The sequence below is a fragment of the Diabrotica virgifera genome, chromosome 2, assembly GCF_917563875.1.
Source record: "Diabrotica virgifera virgifera chromosome 2, PGI_DIABVI_V3a".
Lineage (NCBI taxonomy): Eukaryota > Metazoa > Arthropoda > Insecta > Coleoptera > Chrysomelidae > Diabrotica > Diabrotica virgifera.
In genome coordinates this window covers 94,142,116-94,156,117 of record NC_065444.1, presented here as the reverse complement: position 1 = coordinate 94,156,117, position 14,002 = coordinate 94,142,116, and the positions used below count along the sequence as shown (strand labels likewise).

Sequence of the window (14,002 nt, the reverse complement as noted above, 5' to 3'; positions counted from 1 at the left end):
TGTTGATATAACTTTCATTTCAATCATCATTTTTAAAAGCTGTTTTAGTTTTCCGATATTAAGGTTTTTAAATTATGACTGGAGATTTCGACGTAGACAATTTTTGAGTTCCATTATTTTAAAAACGGCTGGCGTAAAGTTATCAGTCATGTCAGTATGAAAAACGATAGGATTAATATTAACTTACTGTTTTAATAGTCCAATATTTTTAAAAATAGTTTCAACATCAAAAGTAAGTAAGTTACGATCAAAATAATGTTGGTATCTTTTTTTGTGAAAAAAAATCGTGATAAAAAAAAATCGTAAAAATCACTCTCTAATTAGCATCCGAAATGAAATTAATCGTTACCGCTTTACAAATTACTTTACTTGTATTGTTTATAAGATCTGTAAGATTCGTTGGTTCAAAGTGATTATTTTTAAAAAGACTGTCGTTAAATGGGCTTAAACGAGTCACTAATCACGAGTGTATGCAAATTTTGAACAGCCATATCTTAACCAATTTTTGTCTTCAGGAAACCAAAAAGTCCAAAATATTCACAATAGCAAATCCTATCTTTTTTAAAAGTTGTGATTTTTGATATGACCAATAATTTTTATATTATTTTGAAAAAAACATTTTTTCCAAAATTAAAAAAATTATTTTTTAATAATAAAATAATAGATGATGGTTTTGCTTGTTTTCGATTCAGAGGGTTGCACACCCGCTAGACAGGCTGTTTCTACCATTTCAGAAGTCCTCAGTAGCTTTTGTTGGCGTGCACACCTCTAGAGGTTAGCACACCTCTAGAAAACAAGCAAAACCATCATTTATTATTTTATTTCCTTTACTCGGTTTGAGTACTGAAAGTTCCTCTGCTGTCCTTTTCCTAGACGAATGAAGGCGGAATACGATCGTTTCCCTTTCGTTTTCTATATTCGTCGTCTGCTGTCTTATTAATTGAAAAAGTCGCAGATTAAGGATGTACCAGTAAGAACTTTCAACGCGAAAAGTTTCAGGTTTAAATCACTATTTACCATTTTAATTTTTATTAAATTGGTGGATTCTGCATCTGAGACTCTTCAATTAATTATTTTTTAATTTAACAGTTATTTATGATATAAGTGTTAAAAGTACACGTTTAAGGCACGCATCTGAAAGTTTGCAGAATGGGCGATAGCGAGTTCTGCAATTCACATTAATGCCTTAAAAATGTACTTTTTAACACGCATATCATACAATATTTTTTCTACAAACGTAATTACAGGACAATATCTACAAAAACTTTTACTTGAACTTGACTGACATTCCAATTTTATATTTTTTTGACATTACATCAAAATTGCATATAAGTCAATACGAAATGCAGTGCCTTAAAATTTTTTTAAAGCACTAGTGCCTTAAAGTAGCATTTTTAACGCTCGTATGGAGTGCTAAAAATTACATTTTTAACACGGTTGTAGAAAAAACCAATTTTTTTTTTCAAACATGGGCACTTTAAACCGATAAAACTTACAGATCATTATAAACAATACATAAGTAAAGCAACTTGTAAAGCGTTAACAATTAATTTCACTTGAGATGCTAATTAGGGGATGATTCAAACTAATGATATATTTTATGATATAATATGAGGATTTATATTATTTAATGTCTATTGAAAACTTTAATATTATCCTCGACAGCGTAAGGTATAAGAGGACGGCTTAAGTAAGTAAGTAAAAACTTTTGATATAGAATGTGTGTTTTTATTGGGAGGGCGGGCCCGCGTCCCGATTTGAACCAGGGCCCGCTGATCTATCAGTACGCCACTGAATGTAAGACAACCAAATTGTCAATAAATAACAAATTCTATACAAAACCATATTGAAACCAATTTGGATGTACGGTATCCATCTCTGGGGATGCGCTAAATTAACGCACATCACAACCATACAGCAACTTCAATCGAAAGCCCTTAGATCAATTACTGGCGCATGCTGGTATGTTAGTAATCCGACGATTCATAATGATCTAAATAATATTCCCTCTGTAAGAGATGAAATACAGCTGGCAGCGACCAACCGTGAAAGTCGAACAAGGAACCACGACAACGAACTGATTGAACATCTCTACCAGAATGGACCAACAATCAGAAGACTCCAGCGAACGTGGCCACAACATTTATTACAACAGTGAAATAAAGCAATGAGGCGAAACATCATTGGATGCTCCTCCTTTCTGGCTTAAAATTTCATTCAAAGGCTATAGTAGGATAAAATGGTAAAATCTGCACTTGGCTGGATTCTTACCTGGGATAGGGCAATCGAAAGTGCATATCTAAAAACCCCCCTAACCAAATTTTTAGCTCCCTACGTGACCACACGTGTTCCCTATCGCAAAAAATGTGTTTTTAAAAAAAAATGTTTTTGAGCGATCCTTTGCTTTAAAAGCTATGAAGAAATTTGTAAAAATGTACACTGTTATGCCCAAAAACACACTGATTTTTTTCAAATTTTTTGGATCAAAGTTGAGCTAAGGAAAAATTTTTGAATTTAAAAAAATTTTTAGGTTATGTAGATAATTTTTGGCTAGCTGCGAAATAATTATTTTTAGTGTATTTTTTTCCACTCTTTTGAATGGGGATATATTTGCCATTTTCTCGCCGGAAATACCTCGAAATTTGAAAAAATCCATTTTTTTGAGTCCCCCCCTCATATTTTTAGCGTTTACTAAGCGATCCTTTGCTTAAAAAAATCTGAAAAAAATTATGAACATATATTGTTATGCCCAGAAACATCATGATGTTTTCATATTTTTTGGATTGAAATTGAGCACAGGGAAAATTTTTGAATTTTTCAAAAAAAATTTAGGTATGTATGTAATTTTTGGAAAACGAAACAATTATATTTTCGTAAATTTTTTTTTCATCTTTTGGAATTTTGTTCTCCCCATGTTTTTAGCTCATAAACTGCATATCAATAAATAAAGATTTTTGATATTTTGTTTGTTATTTCTACTGACATGATCAGGTTTGCCATTTTTAAACCAAAACATGCTCAAAATACAACAAAAGCTCTTTTTTGATATTTTCTCCCATATTTTAAGCACATAATCTAATCTATACGTGACTCTTTTAATACTTTTAACTCCAAAATATTTTGGTAAAACATCTTTTTCAAATGAGTTAATAACCGATTCATAAAAATCTGAAACTTTTATTTCATTTTTTAATCGGAAAACAGATGAATTAAGATTATTTGATGATCCAGTTCGTAATTTAAATAGACATATTTATAACAAATGCTTGTGTAATATTTCTAGAATGCTATTTATTAAGTGAATGATTTATTAATAATGAACCACACTTCAGTTTATGTAAAAAAGCTTTTCAATGGTAGTGAATTGCTTTGATTTTTGATGGGACATATTTACGTCGTCAAAAATGTAAACATAATTACCAAAAACGACGTAACTATTATGAGAAAAGTAATGGATAATCCAGTTGGTATAAGAACTGGATCATCACTGGTATCATGAAGGAAGGTGATGTTTGCATCGTGGACAGAGGTTTTAGGGATGTGATACCTACTTAGAAAGTCAACGATTCGAGATTCTTATGCCTGCCTTAAAAGGAAAAAGGTCTAATTTAAGTGCGATTGAAGCAAATGAATCTCGCTTTGTCTTAAAACTGATACGGGTTTTAGAGACAATCCATGGCATCCTTAGCAAAAAATACAAGTTACTTCACCAGTAATTAGAAAATAAACTTATACGAAAAGCTGCTTCATATGCTAAGATTACATGTTCCCTCAATAACAGCTTTGGCAAATGCATATAGTGATAAATATGATGATGGATTGCAGGAGATAATAATTCGAAGAATGTTGGACTCGAAATCAAACGAAAAGACTCGCATTAGAGGTTGAGACAGAGAGATGGTTCAGGCGGCCCACTATTGCGGTAAAACTAACTGATCAAGAAATTGAAGATTTTCCTGAGATGAATGAAAGGGATCTAAAAGTATTTTTTTTTCGGGGACCTACCAGTTAGGTCAAGCCATTTGCTTCTTAGCCGAGCTGATTGATGACAATATCATTAATTATATAATAAATATCAATTTGGAATATATCAGGATTAAACCTAATATCATTAAAGATTTAATTAGGTCAAGACATATAAATAGTAAAGCCTACAAATGTTATGTCCAATACCAACCTAATTCAGTTAGGTACGGAGGTATTTTGCGCCATGCTTGTGACTGTGCCAACGGATCGAGAACTGCAGGGTCCTGTTCTCACATTGAGCAATCATTTATTATCTTATTAGCAATGCTAGGTATATGTCAAAAATTATTCGACCAGCAAAAATGCTTTCAGACTTGTTCATCATATCAGATACTGATCCCGTAATAAAAGAAGATAGTGACAAGGACTCAAACTAGTATTTTAATGTAAATTAGAACATAATTTGTAATTGTAAAAACATGTTGTAATTTTGTAATTTCATATTTCATTATTGTTAAAAAAATGAAAATAAAGTTTAATATGAAATTAATAAATCTATTAATTTAATGCATAACATATAATATTTAAATGATAAACACCACTCGAATAAAGTGGGGACCAAAATAGTTATTTGGCACGTATTAATTTAATTAATGCTTGTCAAATTTCAAAAAAAGAGCGATTCATGTATTTTGAGCATGTTGTGGTCTGAAAATGGCACACCTGATCATATCGTTAGAAATAAACAAAATATGAAAATATGTTATTTACTGACATGCAGTTAATTGACATACAGTTTATATGCTAAAAATGTGGGGAGGGGGAGACATCAAAACAGTTTATTTTAAATGATGAAAGGGTTGCCAATGCGAGTCCATTATACAATTGGATATGGTAATTGAGTCAATACTCGCAATCTTTAGTTTGTATTTTTATTAGTTGTTACATAATCGTGGGGCAACCGGTTTCGAGTCTTACAATATATGACTCATCATCAGGCCCAGTACAAAAAAGTCTTCTCAATACAAACTACAAGCTAAAAAACACAAAACGAGAGACATGTACACATATATATCTAAAACTTAAAAACAAACAAACTTTGTCTTGGTTTTAATCACACACCATGAAGCCAAGCAACTGTGTAGTATTGAACTCAACCTTCCATAGTATGTAAAAATGAGACCTATTGTCATTGGGAGCGACCAATCTGATGAAAATTGCTTGGTATATAATTTTAATATATATACTACCATCATTCCTCAACTAGTTAAGGGATGATGGAGGTCTCATTTTTACATACTATGGAAGGTTGAGTTCAATACTACACAGTTGCTTGGCTTCATGGTGTGTGATTAAAACCAAGACAAAGTTGTTTTTAAGTTTTATATATATGTGTACATGTCTCTCGTTTTGTGTTTTTTAGCTTGTAGTTTGTATTGAGAAGACTTTTTTGTACTGGGCCTGATGATGAGTCATATATTGTAAGACTCGAAACTGGTTGCCCCACGATTATGTAACAACTAATAAAAATACAAACTAAAGATTGCGAGTATTGACTCAATTACCATATCCAACAGTTTATTTTATTTTTAGAGTTGTAGGGAGATTCCGGAGAGAAAATGGCAAATCTAACCGCGTCATTCCAAAGAACGAAAAAAAAAATTACGAAAATAAAATTATTTCGAAATTTGCCAAAAATTACTTACATACCTACCCTAATTTTTTTTTAAATTCAAAAAATTTTTCTGGGCACAATTTTAATCCAAAAAATCTGAAAAAATCAGGATACTTTTGGGCATAACAATATTATATGTTCATATTTTTTCAGATTTTTTAAAGCAAAGGATCGCTCAGTAAATGCTAAAAATATGAGAAGGGACACTAAAGATGGGTTTTTTCAAATTTTGAGGAATTTCCGGCGAGAAAATGGCAAATCTATCCCCGCCATTCAATAGAGTGGAAAAAATACAGTAAAAATGATGATTATTTTGCAGCTAGCCAAAAATTATCTACATAACCTAAAATTTTTTTGAAAAATTCAAAAATTTTTCCTGAGCTCAATTTTGATCCAAAAAATTTGAAAAAATTCAGTATATTTTTGGGCATAACAATGTATATTGACAAATTTTTTGATAGTTTTTAAAGCAAAGAATCGCTCAAAAACAATTTTCAGGTAGTCACGTATGGAGCTAAAAATTTGGTTAGGAGGGTTTTTAGATATGTACTTTCGATTGCCCTATCCCAAGTAAGAATCCATCCGACTGTAGATTTTACCATTTTATCCCTCTATAGCCTTTACTTAACACTATTATGTAGAAGTTGTTTGTAAATAAAAGTTCACAAGGAAAAAAAATTTCAATTTTTTATCCAGCAGTGTATAAAAGTGAAAACTCATTTCATCACTAATTTGATACTGTTCTTCAATGAAGAAACATTATACATTCGACACGTGCAATCCTTAAAGCAAAAAATTTATTATTCTAATGTATTCAGAAGATACTAAAGATTAATTTGTTGTCTTACATCTCGTGCAATAATATTTATATTTCAGATACGGTTTTGCTAATAAAATTCATGAAATTCAATAGTTCGTAATCATATAAAATACAGAATACATAATACGAAAACCTTGATGTAAGGATATGAGTAATTTCAGTTGAGCGCCGTCGCTTCTAATATTGAATTCAACTCGCGATCAGAAGAGGTTCATGGTGACCGGCATCACTAAACTTTTCAGACGTAACAGTGCTACTGAACACTACCGGTAAGTTAACTTCAAATATTTACAACTTTAAAATGTAATATAAATGTTTCAGCGATTCTACATTTTAAAATTATTTTTTAACTTTATCTCACATTATCAGTTTTCCACTTTTACTATTTTGACTGCGGTTTTGCTATCTTTGCCTTTGTAATATATTCCTTCTGATCTCTTTTTATAAGTGTTTAGTTGTATTTATTCCAGACAGTCTTCTTTTCCTGTAGGTACGAATTTTTGGATTTCTTTACTCTACTACTCTGTCTTCTTAAAATGTTTGTTAGTTGTCTACCTTTGACGTCTATTTACCGATCCTGTCCACTGAGTTAGTAAAGAAATCTATATTATACGTTTATCAAGTTCCGTAAAATGACAAAAGCCTATCTATCTGAAAGACCGTATTTTCAGTAGCAGATAACAAATAATGACAGTATCCTTATGTATAAGTAGAATTTTTATCCATTTGGGTGTCATATGCAGAAGCTTAACTATTATTAAACTTATTAAGGTAGATTTAGTCCTGTCGCCAGTGGGGGTACAACGGCCTCCTTAATTCATATGGACTTACCCAAGTTTTTTTTATGTATTTTGACCCGTAGAATACGAATTGTTTGGGTAACAGTCGATCCGGATGTCGATAAGATTGTTATAAACAAAGAACTTGAGGAATCACATAATAGCTATATTTCGCAAAACAAAACATTTTTTTTTATTTTTTGGGTCATTTTAAGCAAAGAATGTTGTTACAAGTTTTTTCTTAGGATGCATAGTTTTCGACATAAACGCGGTTGAACTTTCAAAAAATCGAAAAATTGCAAGTTTTGAACCCGAATAACTTTTGATTGAAAAATAAAATAGCAATTCTGCTTACCGCGTTTGAAAGTTCAAGTCAAATTCTATCGGTTTTGATTACCTTCATTGCTAAAATTATTTTTTTTTATTGTTAAACAAAGCTATAAACACATAGTGATTGAATGATGTTTTCAATGCATTTCTCATTTGAAATCGAACGAGTAGGCGCGCATACAACAATTTCTACGTAGATTACGTGAATTAAAACGCATGCATTGGTACGGGAAACACTATGTGTTTATGGCTTTGTTTAACAAATAAAAACTTAATATTTAGCGATGCAAATAATCAGAACCGGTAGAACTTGACTTGAACTTTCAAATGCAGGAAGCAGAATTGCTATTTTATTTTTTAATCAAAAGTTTTTCGGGTTAAAAATTTTCACTTTTTCGATTTTTTGAAAGTTCAACCGCGTTTATCTCGAAAATTATGCATCCTACGAAAAAACTTGTAAGATAATTTTTTGCTGAGAATCACCCAAAACCCTGTTATGTAATTCCTCAAGTTCTTTGTTTATAACAATCTTATCGACATCCGGATCAACTGTTACCCAAAAAATTCGTGTTCTATACACGAGGTCTAATACGGGTCAAAATACATAAAAAAAAATTTGGGTAAGTCCATCTGAATTAAGGAGGCCGTTGTACCCCCCTGGCGACAGGACTAATTATGCAATTTGCAATTTTTAAATTTTGCAATAGATTTTAATGTTGTTCTGAAGCTATTTCCTTGTGGCATTTTTATGATTAATTATTTATATGGGAAATAAGCCACAATTAAAATGAAAAAAATAATTTTATTTAACGTTTCGACACCCAAATCGGGTGCCGTTGTCAAAATACAAAATATTACTAAAATAAACAAAAGAGTTGTTGCTAAGCAAAAAAATTCTTCTAATAATTTATTTAATCTCACTCATTTATATTGGCAATTCAGACATATATTATACATTTTAAAGTAGAAGACTTTAAAATGATATTGCCAATATTTATGAGTTGCGTTCCTGGGACGACTTACTGAAAGATAGTTCATTCGATTACATGAAATCAACCCCAACTCAAGAATATCCGTCATAAAAAAATTATAGCATGTGATCTGTCTTTAAAAAGACAACCAAATGCAACGACAGTAAAATTCTCGCGTTAGAGACTTCATAGTAAATCACAAGGGAAAACCAGGAAAAAACCTTGTGATACTATCCCGACATCGTAAGTATTTAGTCTTACATTAATTTACTCTCAAAGAAGCGGCTCTAATTATGCTAAATGAAACCAATTGTGTCGCAAATTCCTCGGTAGAATGCAGTAGGATGTGGTTACCCATACTGAAAGAGGAAGTCAATAGAAAGAAAATACCAAGATTAGTAAGTCAATAATATCGAGCTAGTACATATTTTATATTTTAGTATTACTTATATATCTAGTATTATTAATATTATTTATAATTTAAACATGTTACAAGTCAGAATTTGATATTATTTTTTGAGAGTAAATTAATGTAAGACTAAATACTTACGATGTCGGGATAGTATCACAAGGTTTTTTCCTGGTTTTCCCTTGTGATTTACTATGAAGTCTCTAACTCGAGAATTTTACTGTCGTTGCATTTGGTTGTCTTTTTAAAGACAGATCACATGCTATAATTTTTTATGACGGATATTCTTGAGTTGGGGTTGATTTCATGTAATCGAATGAACTATCTTTCAGTAAGTCGTCCCAGGAACGCAACTCATAAATATTGGCAATATCATTTTAAAGTCTTCTACTTTAAAATGTATAATATATGTCTGAATTGCCAATATAAATGAGTGAGATTAAATAAATTATTAGAAGAATTTTTTTGCTTAGCAACAACTCTTTTGTTTATTTTAGTAATATTTTGTATTTTGACAACGGCACCCGATTTGGGCGTCGAAACGTTAAATAAAATTATTTTTTTCATTTTAATTGTGGCTTATTTCCCATATAAATAATTAATCATTGCAATAGATTGTTATTGTTTTTTGTTTTTACTTCATTATTTTTTATTTATATTGACGATTTATATAATTTCAGTAAGTTATGTTTGTTATTGACTTGTTTTTTATGACTTTGTGAGTTTTGTCTATAAAATTGTACAATTTTCCATGACAATAAAGCATAATATGAATAGAATAGGAATATTATTCCTATTCTACTCTATTCTGTTAAATTTTCTTATTTCGCATACTTCTTCCGACGTATCGGTTATTGGTCTTTTGAATATTTTCCACTTTTCATAGGGATTTCTTTGAGTTTCTTTACTTTCTAATTTTTTCAACTTTTCGTTTGGTTCTTGTTTGTATTTCTCTTGTATTTTCCTTTTCTTCAGTTTGCATATTACTATTTTGCTGTACTCAGTTAAATCTTTGTTCTTACTAGTCTTACTATACATTCTGCTGGGGCTGGCCTAGGGTATGATTCTATTTCAATATTTGGTATTCTTCTTCTTCATGTGCCTTGTCAGTTGCGGACGTTGGCTATCATCATAGCAATTTAAATTTTGTTTGTGGCGTTTCTGAATAACTCGATCGAAGTTAGTCCAAACCATTGCCGTAAGTTTTGAAGCCATGAGTGTCTTCTTCTTCTGGGTCCGCGTTTGCTTTCTATTTTACCCTGTATTAGCAGTTGGAGTATATGATATTTTTCATGTCTCATAATATGACCGAGGTATTCAAGTTTCCGTTTCTTAATTGTAAAAGATTTCTTTTTGTTTTCCCATTCGGCGCAATATTTCTACCTTGGTGGTGTGAATTGTCCAGGATATTTTGAGGATACGTCGATACACTCACATTTCGAATGCCTCCAGCTTCCTCATTAATGTTTCCGTTAGTGTCCATGCCTCTGCGCCATACAGCAAGACTGGAAATACTTGGCATTTTAGCAGCCGTATTTTTAGTGGGAGAGATATGTCGGAATGGGTGAATATATTTCTCATGTTGTTAGGTACATTCCATGTCAAATCACTCAGGCAAAAAATTTTGGATCTCTGATTTGTCTGAAAATTGGTATATAGCTTCTGCGGGACGTAAATATAATATATTTAAGGTCAAAAAATCTTCTTCTTCTTTTTTTCTCAAAATGTTATTTTATGCGATTTTACAGTGATTTGGTGTTTATTTAAACAAATTTGCATTTTCTGTCGTAAAGTATCAATGAAAAACATAATATTTTAATAGAAAGGACTAAAAATGTCATTATATGGCATTATAACAAGTTATTTTGAATTAAAACAAGTTTGTGATCAAATTTAATAGTGTAAAAAACGTTAAAATGCCGTTTTTTACATTTTCCTCCATTCCCAAAATACATCATCATCGATTTGGCTGAAAATTTGCCCACAGATAGCCAAAAGATAGGACTTTAAGTGGTTAGAAGGATTTGAATTATATTACAATACCAAAAAGAATGTGAGTGTACTTTGTACGCACGTAAGAAGTTATACTTCTACTACATATTATGTGATTTTTAAGACAATACCAAAAATTTTAAAAAATAAAAGAATAAAACGCACACAAACACATTGAAAAATGCCACAAAGAAAAAATGATTTCTGAACGATAATAATTGTTGGCAAAAATTTTAAATACGCATTTTCTGAAAAAAAAATTATATAACAAATATACTTACAATCATAACATGCATAAAAAAATAAAAAAATAAAACTTGCATCGGGAATTGAACCCTTGAATTTCGTGCCGCTTTGACTCGTAACCGAAGCGTAGACTCACTGGTCCAATCCCACATTATTTATCATGTGGAAAAATACGGTAACTGAACGTTTTACTGTTTGACAGTTGTTTTGAAAATTAAATTACGTAGTTTTTTGTGGAAGAAAATATAACAAAACAGTAAGAAAACAATATATTAGATGAAGATTGGTAGAACTTTTGTTGGTAATCAAATTAAGTATGTAAATCAAAGCATTACATACCTACTAGATAAATAAATCTACGCCAAAAAATCATAATTTAAAAATAAAAATCGAACCTAATTTGGGATTTCTCTCTAAAATCCGCATTCTTGAGAAAATAAATGTATGTTTTTCAACCTAATCCAAATGTATAATTACAATATGATTATAATAAAAACTACTTACCAAATTAGAATGAGTTTTCTTGTCCAAAATAGTCCAAAAGTCCAAAAATATAGGTATATGAAAACTATTTAAAAAGGCAGTATAACTATTAACTAACTTTTGTTTGTTGTTTCTTTTCACACAAATTTTAAAACGCAACAACCATAAATAATCTAACTACAGCTGTGCCACAGCCGCCATATTGAATAATTTTTGACATGTCATTTAAACATCCAATCAGAACAAAGTTATAATGCGCATGCGCCCGGTCGCTAGGTTTTCCCATATAAAAATTTACCCTCTATCGCCGGTAAAGAAGTATAACTTCAAAAAGTTACATGCAGTAATATCAGACCCAAAAGTATATATATTAGTCCAGTCGGGATAGCATTTGACCTTGAATGCCGAGATGCCCAAAATTTTATTTTTCTGATCTTTAGGGGAGTCAATAGTAGCCTAAATTTAAAATCACGAATGAATTCCTCCGTTACGTTAGCCGCCATCTTGATTTTAAAGGAGAACCTGTTTTGCTCAATACCTCCGCCATTTTTAACTTTTCGACAAAAATGGTAGGAACTGAAATTGTTCCAAATAAATCGTATTTACAATTATTACAATTTCTTTTTAACAATTTTTGTGGTGAGGTCGATATTTTCGAGTTAATTTTACTTACAGTAGACGTCTATATTTTTGACTATAATATTGCATGTAACTTTTTTGGTATTGTAATATAATTCAAATCCTTTTCACCACTTAAAGTCCTATGTTTTGTCTATCTGTGGGCAAATTTTCAGCCAAATCGATTAGGATGTATTTTGAGAATGGAGAAAAATGTAAAAACGGTATTTTAACGTTTTCTACACTATAACATTTGATCAAAAGCTTGTTTTAAGTCAAAGTAACTTGTTATAATGCCATATAATGACATTTTTGAGTCCCTTCTATTAAAATATTATGTTTTTCATTGATACTTTACGATAGAAAATGCAAATTTGTATAAATAAACACCAAATCACTGTAAAATCGCATAGAATAACATTTTGAGAAAAAAAGAAGAACAAGATTTTTTGACCTTAAATATCTTATTTTTACGTCCCGCAGAAGCTATATACCAATTTTCAGACAAATCGGAGGTCCAAAATTTTTTTTGCTCCAAAATTGAGTGATTTGAAATGGAATGACCCTTAAATGTTGCTCTGGCCTTTTCAATTCTAGATCGTATTTCGGTTGTTTGATCCTATTTCGAGTTGACGACTGTTCCAAGGTATATATACGAGTCAACGTTTTCAATTTATTGGTTTTTATTTTCAATTGTTTGGCAGGTTTTTGAGTTTTGGTGATTTTTTTTATTACCTTTGTTAATTCTTTGTTAGGTACCATATGTACTAACTTCTATTAAATTTCTTTCCTCTGCTATAAACGTGTACTTATCTTCTATTCATTTATGAAAATAAAAGGCAGATATCGAACACCTAGTTTATTAAGTTTTGTCCAAGTATACTTTGACAAAATGCCCCTGATAACGCTCTAGGAGCGAAAGTATACATGGATTTAATAAACTAAAAAATAAACAAATTGGAGCAGCCGGAACAAATTGGAAATATGTTGCTCAGGATAGAGACCAATGGCAGGAGTTGGGAGAGGCCTATATCCAAACGTGGACGATAGAAGGCTAAGAAGAAGAAGAAGAAGAAGAATAAAAAGAAGTGCTCGATATCTGCCTTTTAATTCCGCAAATTTCATATATTCGAGTATTCAACCTACTTCTATTTTATCTTCTATTCGTTTGTTCCAATAGGTGCCCAAAGCTTAAGATCACTCCTTCTGCATAATTGGATCATCCTTATTTCGTTTCTGTTATGGCTTCCTCTTCATATTTTCCTATTCATTCTATCCTTCTATTATGATGTACTTCTTACAACATTCCCGTAATTTATTTTTATCCTCATAGTTCTGATTACTTCTATAAAATATTTTTGCATACTCCAAGAATCAATTTCTGTTGTCCTGATAATTTTTTCAGTGCCTTCTGTTAAAAGGCCACACTTCCAACCCAAATGTTGTGATGCTTCTTAGGCCGATGCCACATTATGCGTTTTGACCGGATGCGTTTCCGCCGCATCCGGTGAAAACGCATAGTGTGACAGATCGATCCGGTTGCGTTGGAAACGGATGCGTTTTGAGTCATCGGTACGCGCTTACACACTGCACCAGACTAAACGCATAGTGTGACAGGTCGGTCCGGTTGCGTTGGAAACGGATGCGTTTTCACCGCATCCGGTCAAAACGCATAATGTGGCATCGGCCTTAGCAGAGTAATTATTTGTCCTA

The 14,002-nt window shown here is 31.4% G+C and overlaps 2 protein-coding genes across 4 annotated transcripts in view; both read left to right on the top strand.

The window, feature by feature from the left end:
* The window catches only part of LOC114349497 (ABC transporter G family member 20-like), a 636,826-nt gene that overhangs the window by 199,227 nt on the left and 423,597 nt on the right, over positions 1 to 14,002 (top strand). The gene's annotated exons all lie outside the window — the stretch shown is intronic.
* The window catches only part of LOC114349498 (ABC transporter G family member 23-like), a 205,925-nt gene continuing 198,491 nt past the window's right edge, over positions 6,569 to 14,002 (top strand). For all 3 annotated transcript variants that reach the window (XM_050643866.1, XM_050643867.1, XM_050643865.1), the window contains exon 1: positions 6,569 to 6,730. The gene's annotated coding sequence lies outside the window, so the exon portion shown is untranslated. The remainder of the gene's footprint in view (positions 6,731 to 14,002) is intronic.